At 41.2% G+C, this 9331-nt stretch overlaps 1 pseudogene; it reads right to left on the minus strand.

Moving 5' to 3' along the window:
• Positions 1 to 1600: 1600 nt before the first annotated feature.
• LOC117070441 lies at positions 1601 to 3337 on the minus strand (annotated as a pseudogene).
• Positions 3338 to 9331: the final 5994 nt, after the last annotated feature.

Here is a 9331-nt window from a genome sequence, read left to right on the forward strand (position 1 = left end):
CCAGGCTGGTCTCGAACTCCTGACTTGAGGTGATCCACCCACTTCATCCTCCCAAAGTGCTGGGATTATAGGCGTGAGCCACCACGCCTGGCCCTGGGCTGCTTTTAAGATTTTCTTTTTGGACCAGGTTTGGTGGCTCATGCCTGTAATCCCAGCACTTTGGGAGGCCGAAGAGGACAGATCACTTGAGGTCAGGAGTTCGAGACCAGCCTGGCCAACATGGCGAAATCCCGTCTCTACTAAGAATACAAAAATTAGCTGGGTTTGGTGGCACGTGCATGTAGTCCCAGCTACCCAAGTGGCTGAAGCATGAGAATCGCTTGAACCCAGGAGGTGGAGGTTACAGTGAGCTAAGATAGTGCCACTGCACTCCAGCCTGGGCAACAGAACAAGACTTTATCTCAAAAAAAGAGATTTTCTTTTTATCTTAAGTTTTCAGAAGTTTTATTGTGCTGTGCTTAGGTGTGCATTTATTATCCTGCTTGAAGCTTTTCAAATCTGTGAACTTTATCATTTATTAGATTAGGAAAATTCTCAGCCATTATTTTTTCAAGATTACTTATGTTCTTTCTCTTTCTCTTCTCTTTCTGAATGCTAATTATATATACGTTAGACCTTTTGCCTATGCCCCACATCTCTCTGTTATTTTTTATCCCCATTATGTTTTTTCCTTCTGTGTTCCATTTGAATATTTTCTATGACTATTTTTGAATCTAGACTGGTGCTGTAACCATTCAAATAGTTCTTAATTTCAGATATTTCAACTTGCATTTATAAATGTCCATTTGATTCCTATTCATAGATTCAAATGATCAGTTAAAGTACTTTATCTTTTCATCCATGTTATCCATCTTCCCAATTTTTTAAAACATACTCATGATCATTATTTTGAAGTCCTTGTCCACTAACTCTTGTATCTGAATCATCTCTGGGTCTGCTTCTTTTACTATTTTATCTCATGATTGGTTGTTTCTTCCTTTTTCTTTTTTTGTTGCATGTTCAGTGATTTTTTTTTTGTATGCTGGATATAGTGATTAAAACAGTGGATGGGCTCTAGATTATATTCTTCTGCATGTTGAATCTTGTTCTAGCAGCAAATTGAAATTTAGCCCTTACATGCCATAATTGACATGTCTTATTTGAGAATTACAAAATTTGATCATGATCATATTGTAGCCTATCAAAGTGGTCTAGAAATTTTCAGTGGGCCGGGCGCGGTGGCTCAAGCCTGTAATCCCAGCACTTTGGGAGGCCGAGACGGGCGGATCACGAGGTCAGGAGATCGAGACCATCCTGGCTAATACGGTGAAACCCCGTTTCTACTAAAAAATACAAAAAACTAGCCGGGCGACGAGGCGGGCGCCTGTAGTCCCAGCTACTCGGGAGGCTGAGACAGGAGAATGGCGTGAACCCGGGAGGCGGAGCTTGCAGTGAGCTGAGAGCCGGCCACTGCACTCCAGCCTGGGCGGCAGAGCAAGACTCCGTCTCAAAAAAAAAAAAAAAAAGAAATTTTCAGTGGTTTACATGAAGTGGTCATGGGTGTCTGGAGCACCCTGAAACTGTATCAAAGTTCTATATATTTTCAAACACTTTTATTTTATTTTCAAGATATGCAGCAAGTTTAATACCTGAAGGTTAACAGAAATGACAACAGGACACAGATGCAATGCCACAGTCAAATGGGGCTGGGGGTAGAACAGGGCAGAGGGACACTAGATATCATCACGACAACCAGTGAATGACTCCTCTGGTGCCCTGAAGTCATGAGACACCTGACTGTGTCACAAAGAATGGAGTAAACTAACACCTCTGAAAGACAAGTAAGGTGGCAGCATTGCTGAGATTAGACTAGGGGCCAGGGCCTGGAGCTTTGTCACAGAGTGTTGATGCTCAAGCATGCCTGGGCTCAAGAGTGTCTGATCAGCATTTTAACATAAGGAGAAGGGCTTCTTCAGGACATACTCGCTTCTCTTAACACGAGGTGAAGAAACCCATCCCATTCTGGGTAACGGGGGCCCATTAATACCTTGGTCTTTTGATACACAGCAGCACTACACACAACTGTGTCCCCCAGCCAGCTTCACTCTGTCTGCTAAGCACCCACTTTGCAAATGGATCTCAAACAGAGAGAAGAAATCCAGAGGAGGTGGGAGGAGCACAGTGGTGGGATTTGAGTAAGAGGAGTTGGCCAGAGGAGCAGATGTGTCCCATGTCAGGTCCCTCCTAGGCATGGTGAAGACTGCTGTTGCTCAGAAGCACCTTTTCCCCAGGTTTGAAGGCTGGCATCCCAAGGTAGGGGCGGCTGGCACAGCGGAAACTATTGCCCAGATAGCAGTTTCCACAAGCTGACTTGGGTTGGCAGCTCATCTGCTCCCTTGACTTCTCTTTTTCCAGTTCTTTGGCAAGGCCACAGGTGCAGCTCTGGCAGGTCTTCCTTTTTTTCCCTTCCCCACAAGAAGCAGTCCGCAGGGGAGCAGGATCTGGCTTCTTCAAATCTTCTGGATCCAGCAGCTCCTCTGAGTCAATGAGATACATGCTGTCATCCTCCATATCATTGGCTGAGAGGGTCCACAGCTTGGCAGCAGCAGGGTACCCAGCAAGCTTCACTGAAGGAGATGACTTCTTGGTGATGGAAAGCTCATGCTAACTAGAACCCACTTCAAAGTTTGCTTGTTTTTTTTGCTTGTGATCTGAACAAATAGCAGGCTGTCACTTTCATGACCCAGGTGTTCTTGAACAGACTGTACCTCCTCAGGGCTTAAGGGCTCCCATGGCAGCTCTTTCACTTCCACAAGACCAGAAGGAGTCAGGGCTGAACACAGCTTGCTGTCTTCGCTTTGCTATTGTTACCTACAGCTGTCTCTATGGTTCTTTCAGAAAAAGACATCCATTAGGCTGAAGGATCCAGGCGATTTCAGGCAAAAATCTCAGCACTGTGCAGAGTGGTGCTTCCCAGGCCTAAACCCAACAAAATAATGTCAAAGCTGGATTATTTGTGGGCAGACTGCAACAGGTGGTTGATGTTTTCCACAGACACGCGCCCCTCATTGCCAGTTAACATTTGAAGTTTATCCACCAGATCTTTCAGAGCCTCCACTGGGGATGACTTATCCCAGACCACTGCCACAAACTGGCCAGCAGAGATCCCAAAGTCTGCCATTCCTGCAGTGCAGTGCTGATGACCCGAAAAACTGCCGCCTGGGCTCGCTCGCAGCTTCTCCTCAGTCATCGACCCCACGCAAACATTTTCAAAATGAAAAGCCACTCTCGTGTTCTCCTCCCTCTGTGCACTTTGCTGTTGGTGTGACAAGGCATGTAAAGATGTTTCTGGCTTTTTTTTTTTTTGGTAAGGTGGTGTTAACTATATGGTTACTGGCTAGAAATTATAAATTATCAACTCTGTGTGTGTATGTATAGATTATATATAAAATATACATATATTATATAATAAAATGTATATGTATATTATATGCATATATCGTATATTATACATATATACCTATATAATGTATACACATTATACATGTGTATATTATATATGTAATATTATATGTAATGTATATATTGTGTGTATGTATATGTGTATAATATGTATATATTGTATATTATATATATATTTGTAAAAAGAACAAACCAAACGAGACGAACTCTTGACGCTCCCTGCTTGGCGTCGAGGCTGTGGAGAAGATGCCTTTTGGAGGGGCGGTAGCTCAGGGTGTGCACTGTGAGGCTGGGCCTGTTGACTCTGCAGTGGCATCCATTTAGCTTCAGATTGTCTTGTTTCTGTATATAGTGACAGCATTCTGCTGCAGCCGTGGACAAAGGGGATCAGCTGGCATGAGAAGCTTTTTTGTTTCATTTTGTTTTGTTTAAGTGCTGTAGTTTTTAAACTGTTTGTTTCTAAACAAATTGTAGAACTCTTCACTGTCAGCAAAGCGAAGAGCCACTGTATCAATGAAAGTTCAAGAATCTTCCGTACTTAAACACAGTTTGTTATGTTGTTGTTATTTTTTGTATGTTTAGAATGTTGAAATTTTTTGAGGTTAAATAAACGGCATTACATTAAAAAATAGATAAATAAATAAATAAATAAATTTAGCCTTCACTCCTACTGTGTAAGTAACACTGGTAATTCATGGTGCATAATCCTAGGATGTGGGCTTTCCAGTCTCTGTGAATACCTCGGCATCCATGAAGGTTTCCACATTCTACATTAGAATGAGCCTAACAGCTTGCATATCCACATTATTGTGCAACCTCTGAAATCTCTGTTCAGCTCTCGGCCTCCCAAAAACTATTATCTGCTAGACATTCTGAAGTCTTGCCCTGCAAATACAGATCTTAACAGTGCGCTGAATAGCTGAGGGAAATTTTAATGCAATTTTTGAGGGCTCCTTTTCTGTAACTCCTGACTCTAAGTGACCTTGCCCTCCAAACCCAACTGTGTTAGAAGGCCTTAGCTCCAATCTTTGTTTCTTCTGCCCAGAGACACTGCTGCTCTCTCTTTGGGCTCCATCTCTCTGTGCTGGGATGAATGTGAGGTTGGCCACATGCTTCCTTTTTCTGAAGGATAATAATCCAGTGACGCATGTTGTCATTTTACATAATGTGTCTAGCTTCTATTGTTGTTTATATCAGAAAGGTGAGTCCAATACCAGCTCCTCAATCATGACTGGAACTGGATGTCAAGAAATTTATTTTTTTAAAGGAATAAATTTAAAAAACCATTATGCCTTCCCCATCTCTAGTTGTAGTGCACGGCTACACATAAAAAGCCTCTTACCACATACTCTGACTAAAATTCAGATTACAAGTTGTATCTTCCTGGCCAGTGCTAAGAGCCAAGAAAGTTCTATATTTTTATAGAGTTCTGTCTTTTATTTTCATACCTTCCATAAAACACTTAATCATGGCTGGGCGCGGTGGCTCGTATCTGTAATCTCAGCACTTTGGGAGGCCGAGGTGGGTGGATCACCTGAGGTTAAAAGTTCGAGACCAGCCTGACCAATATGGTGAAACTCTGTCTCTACCAAAAAATACAAAAAAATGACCAGGTGCGGTGGCTCATGCCTGTAATTCTAGCACTTTGGGAGGCCAAGGCTTGTGGATCACCTGAGGTCAGGAGTTTGAGACCAGCCTGGCCAACATGGCAACACCTCATCTCTACTAAAAATACAAAAATTAGACAGGCATGGTGGCAGGCACCTGTAATCCCAGTTACTCAGGAGGCTTAGGCAGGAGAATTGCTTGAACCCAGGAGGTGGAGGTTGCAGTGAGCTGAGATCACACCACCACATTCCAGCCTGGGCGACAAGAGTGAAAATCTCAAAAATACAAAAAACAAAAAACCCCAAAAACGATTAATAACAAGATAGAATATATTTGACCTAATCTTTGTGGATTTTTCTATTATTCCTATAAGAGGAACAAAACTTTAAAATTTATTTATTTATTTTTTGAGACATTTGGCCCTTTTCACCCAGGCTAGAGAGCAATGGCGCGATCTCAGCTCACTGCAACCTCCACCTCCAGGGTTCAAGCGATTCTCCTGCCTCAGCCTCCTGAGTAGCTGGGATTACAGGTGTGTGCCACCATGCCAAGCTAATTTTTATATTTTTAGTAGAGACAATGTTTCATCATGTTGGCCAGGCTGGTCTTGAACTCCTGACCTCAGGTGATCTGCCTGCCTCAGCCTCCCACGTGCTAGGACTACAGGCGTGAGCCACCGTGCTCAGCCAATATTGATTTTCATAATAATAGCACACTCTAGAAAAAAATATTTCTTAGGTCAAAGACAGAACATGGAAGTACAAGTGCTCAATTTCCTTCAAAAGTGAAATAAGAGGGAAATAGATGAGTTTTGTCACCCCATTTTTTCTCGCTTTTTGATGAAAACAAAATCTAGAAGAATAAAAGCTGTGCCCAAGTACCTTCACTAAAAATGGCTTGTACACAAAATTAGATCAGAGTTAGGAAGATCTGTAATTCCTATTTCTCCTACAAATTGTCTTTTAAGACAATTCCATTCCTGGTTAGGCCCCTAAAATAAAAGACAATTCCTGGGTAGGAGCCCAAAATAAAATTTTATAGTAGAAAAATCTTCTGTATTATGGTCATAGAAACTGGAATTTATTTTTGTTTCCCTCATTTTGGAAAGAACAAACACGTTACTTAGCAATCTCTGTTTCCCCAATACCCTATTGTTATTTACTTGACATTGAAGATTAAAGTTATTTAAACATTTCGAAGATACTTTTTAAAGTCTGGAGCTCACTATGTTTAAAGTATTCATTAAGTCATTAAATATATATTAAATATTTAATGTTCAAATAATGGAGGGGTAATAAAAATGAATCAAACATTTTTCTTTAAGGATTTATTGTAATTTTGTGGGAGAGGTAAAAAAGCACAGTATGTGGAAGAAAGTGGCCACTTGCTATATTTTACAATGTTATGCAAGTTCAAGGAGAGGAAAGCTCTTGTTTGTGTGCGTAAAGTGGATCAAAGGTTTCAAAGGAGGCAGTGATATCAAATGTGGTCTTAAATTTTGGGTAGAATTTTGAGTGGTGGGGAAAAAAGGATAGACTGTACAGGTGCAACAACTGCATAGTCAAAGAGAGAAAACAAAAAGGAATAATGGAAGGTCTAATTTGCCTGGAAATTAAGAGGTAACACTGGAAAGGTAGTGTGAGGTCTTCTTTGGGGAGTCTTAATGCCAGGTTGGGGAAAGCAGGCCACAGGGAACCAGAGAGGCTGTTGTTGACCAGAGGAGCACTGGAACTGAAACTCAGAAACATTCATCTGGCCACAAGACCACATCAAGACCTCAGAGCCAGTGCTGATCTAGGCAAGACTTTCCAACTACCCAATCTTGAACAAGGTAGTGAATTCTCATAAAATTAAATTCAATGTAGAGGAGTGTCCTATATTCTAAAGCTGAGTCCTCTCTACATTACCATTTTTAAAATAGTCTATAGAATAAAAGATAAGTTTTTTAAAGAATGTCTTTATCTGGCAAAATTAAAAGTTGGGAATTCTATGTTGGTCCTAAACCCTTTTTTGAAATGTTATTGGTGAGAAAACCCAAAGCCTGGGAACTCTTAGCACACAGTGCCAATTTAGACATGAGAGTGGGGCGAGCTTGCTTGGATAGAATGGTGAAAAAGTGGGGCTGGTAGGAGGAAAGGTAGTTGGAAATTTAGAGGACAAGGTAACTATTTGGTTATGGGAGTCAACAGAGGACAATTCCAAGGGTACCATTAATCAAAACAGGAGAGCCAGGAGGATAAAGGTAGCTTGGTGGAGGCAGAGTAGGCAGAGACCGGCAAGGAAGAGATTCATTTTGGAAATGTCATGTGGTTTGTTCCTGTAAGACAGCTGTTTGGAAATGCCCAACGAGCAATTAAAATGTCAGTCTGCAGCTTGGGAGGGGATGGTTACTTATTGATGAAACAACAGGCATTTATTTTATACTTACTATGAGCCAAGCACTAAGTCTGGGGGAAAAAGACACATTTACATGTTATTCTATAGACTCCCTTGCACTGATCTTTTCTTCATTAAGTACTTGTTAATATAATCCTTCTATCTGTTTTATGGTGCTTTGAACATGTAAGCCAAGATACAATGGAAATACAATATTCACATTTACAATTGGTCTACAAACAAACAGAAAACTAAGACTGAAAAAACCTTTATTATTGTATTAGTTACTAGCATAGGCTACAGTAACAAACAGATACAAGCACATAATGGCACAGCCCCATAAAAGTTTCTTGGTCACAATTCATTTCTTGGTGGGCAAGTAAATAGGTTGCTGAAATGACTCTTAAGAGACACAGCCTGAGAGGGGGTCCACCTCATAAACACAAGGTTTCCAAGGGTCACTGCATCTCAGTCAGTATGCAGTGGCACTTTCAAGCCTTTAAGTGGCAGCATCACTTCCACTTATAATCAACAAGCTAGAACCCAGTCACATGGCCCCATCTAACTGCAAGGGTCATCTAGGAAACATAGTCAAGTTTTGTGTTCAAGGAGAAGAGGAAATGGATTTTGTTGAACAATGAGCAGACTGCCATAATTTTCATTAAATTATCTCAGAAAAAAAGTTAAATTATAAGAAATAAAACACTGGGTCATGAGGAACACTTAGTGTACCAATGAACAGAATCTTTAGCACTGATTCTCTGGAAAGAAGTAATTTGCATTTATAAGGAACTTCTATTCAGGTAATAGTTAAACCATGTTTTATTAGAAACAAAACAGCTGAATTCCAGTATTGTTCAGAGTCCTTGCAAGGGTATCATTTGTTTTATCTAGCTGAATCTAAGCTAACTGATTTGAAATGATGGGAAAGAAGACAATATTCCAGTATTAATATGTTTTCTACAAGCACATCATTGATAACCTTCCTCTTTGTTCCCAGGAATATAGGCCTCTTCAATGTGTTTGTGGTTTTTGCATTTGCTTCACCATCAGCATTTTTTCTTCACAATTGTCCTTCAATGACTACATCCTGTTATGAACCCTTACTTAGCCTGTGACCACTTGCCTACTTCCAGATTTTGACTAAATTCTCAAACCCTTCATGTTAGTTCTGCACTTGAGCCTGAACTTGTGCTCAGAGTAGCAGACAGAAATCCATTAGCAGTAATCCATCACTGCTCAAGATCTTTTATCATCTGATATCTAGAGATATTTCCATTTATCTATGAAATATATAGATTATCCCTTAGAACTAATTCCTTGTAATTTAAAAATCAAATATTTCTACTAGGGATATTTCTTTTCCAAGTCTTAAGATTATCACTAGTGGCCGGGCGCGGTGGCTCAAGCCTGTAATCCCAGCACTTTGGGAGGCCGAGACGGGCGGATCACAAGATCAGGAGATCGAGACCATCCTGGCTAACACGGTGAAACCCTGTCTCTACTAAAAAAAATACAAAAAACTAGCCGGGCGAGGTGGCAGGCGCCTGTAGTCCCAGCTACTCGGGAGGCTGAGGCAGGAGAATGGCGTAAACCTGGGAGGCGGAGGTTGCAGTGAGCTGGGATCTGGCCACTGCACTCCAGCCTGGGCGACAGAGTGAGATTCCATCTCAGAAAAAAAAAAAAAAAAAAAAAAAAGATTATCACTAGTTCTGCTTTGATAGAGGTTTTTTTTTTATTTTTTTTTTGAGATGGAGTCTCACTCTGTCACCCAGGCTGGAGTACAGTGGCACCATCTTGGCTAGCTGCAACCTCCACTTCCCAGGTTCAAGCCATCCTCCTGCCTCAGCCTCCCAAGTAGATGGGATTACAGGTGTACGCCACTACGCTGAGCTAACTTTTGTAT

Source organism: Trachypithecus francoisi, unplaced genomic scaffold, assembly GCF_009764315.1.
Source record: "Trachypithecus francoisi isolate TF-2019V2 unplaced genomic scaffold, Tfra_2.0 Lachesis_group3, whole genome shotgun sequence".
In the NCBI taxonomy this organism is placed as follows: Eukaryota; Metazoa; Chordata; class Mammalia; order Primates; family Cercopithecidae; genus Trachypithecus; species Trachypithecus francoisi.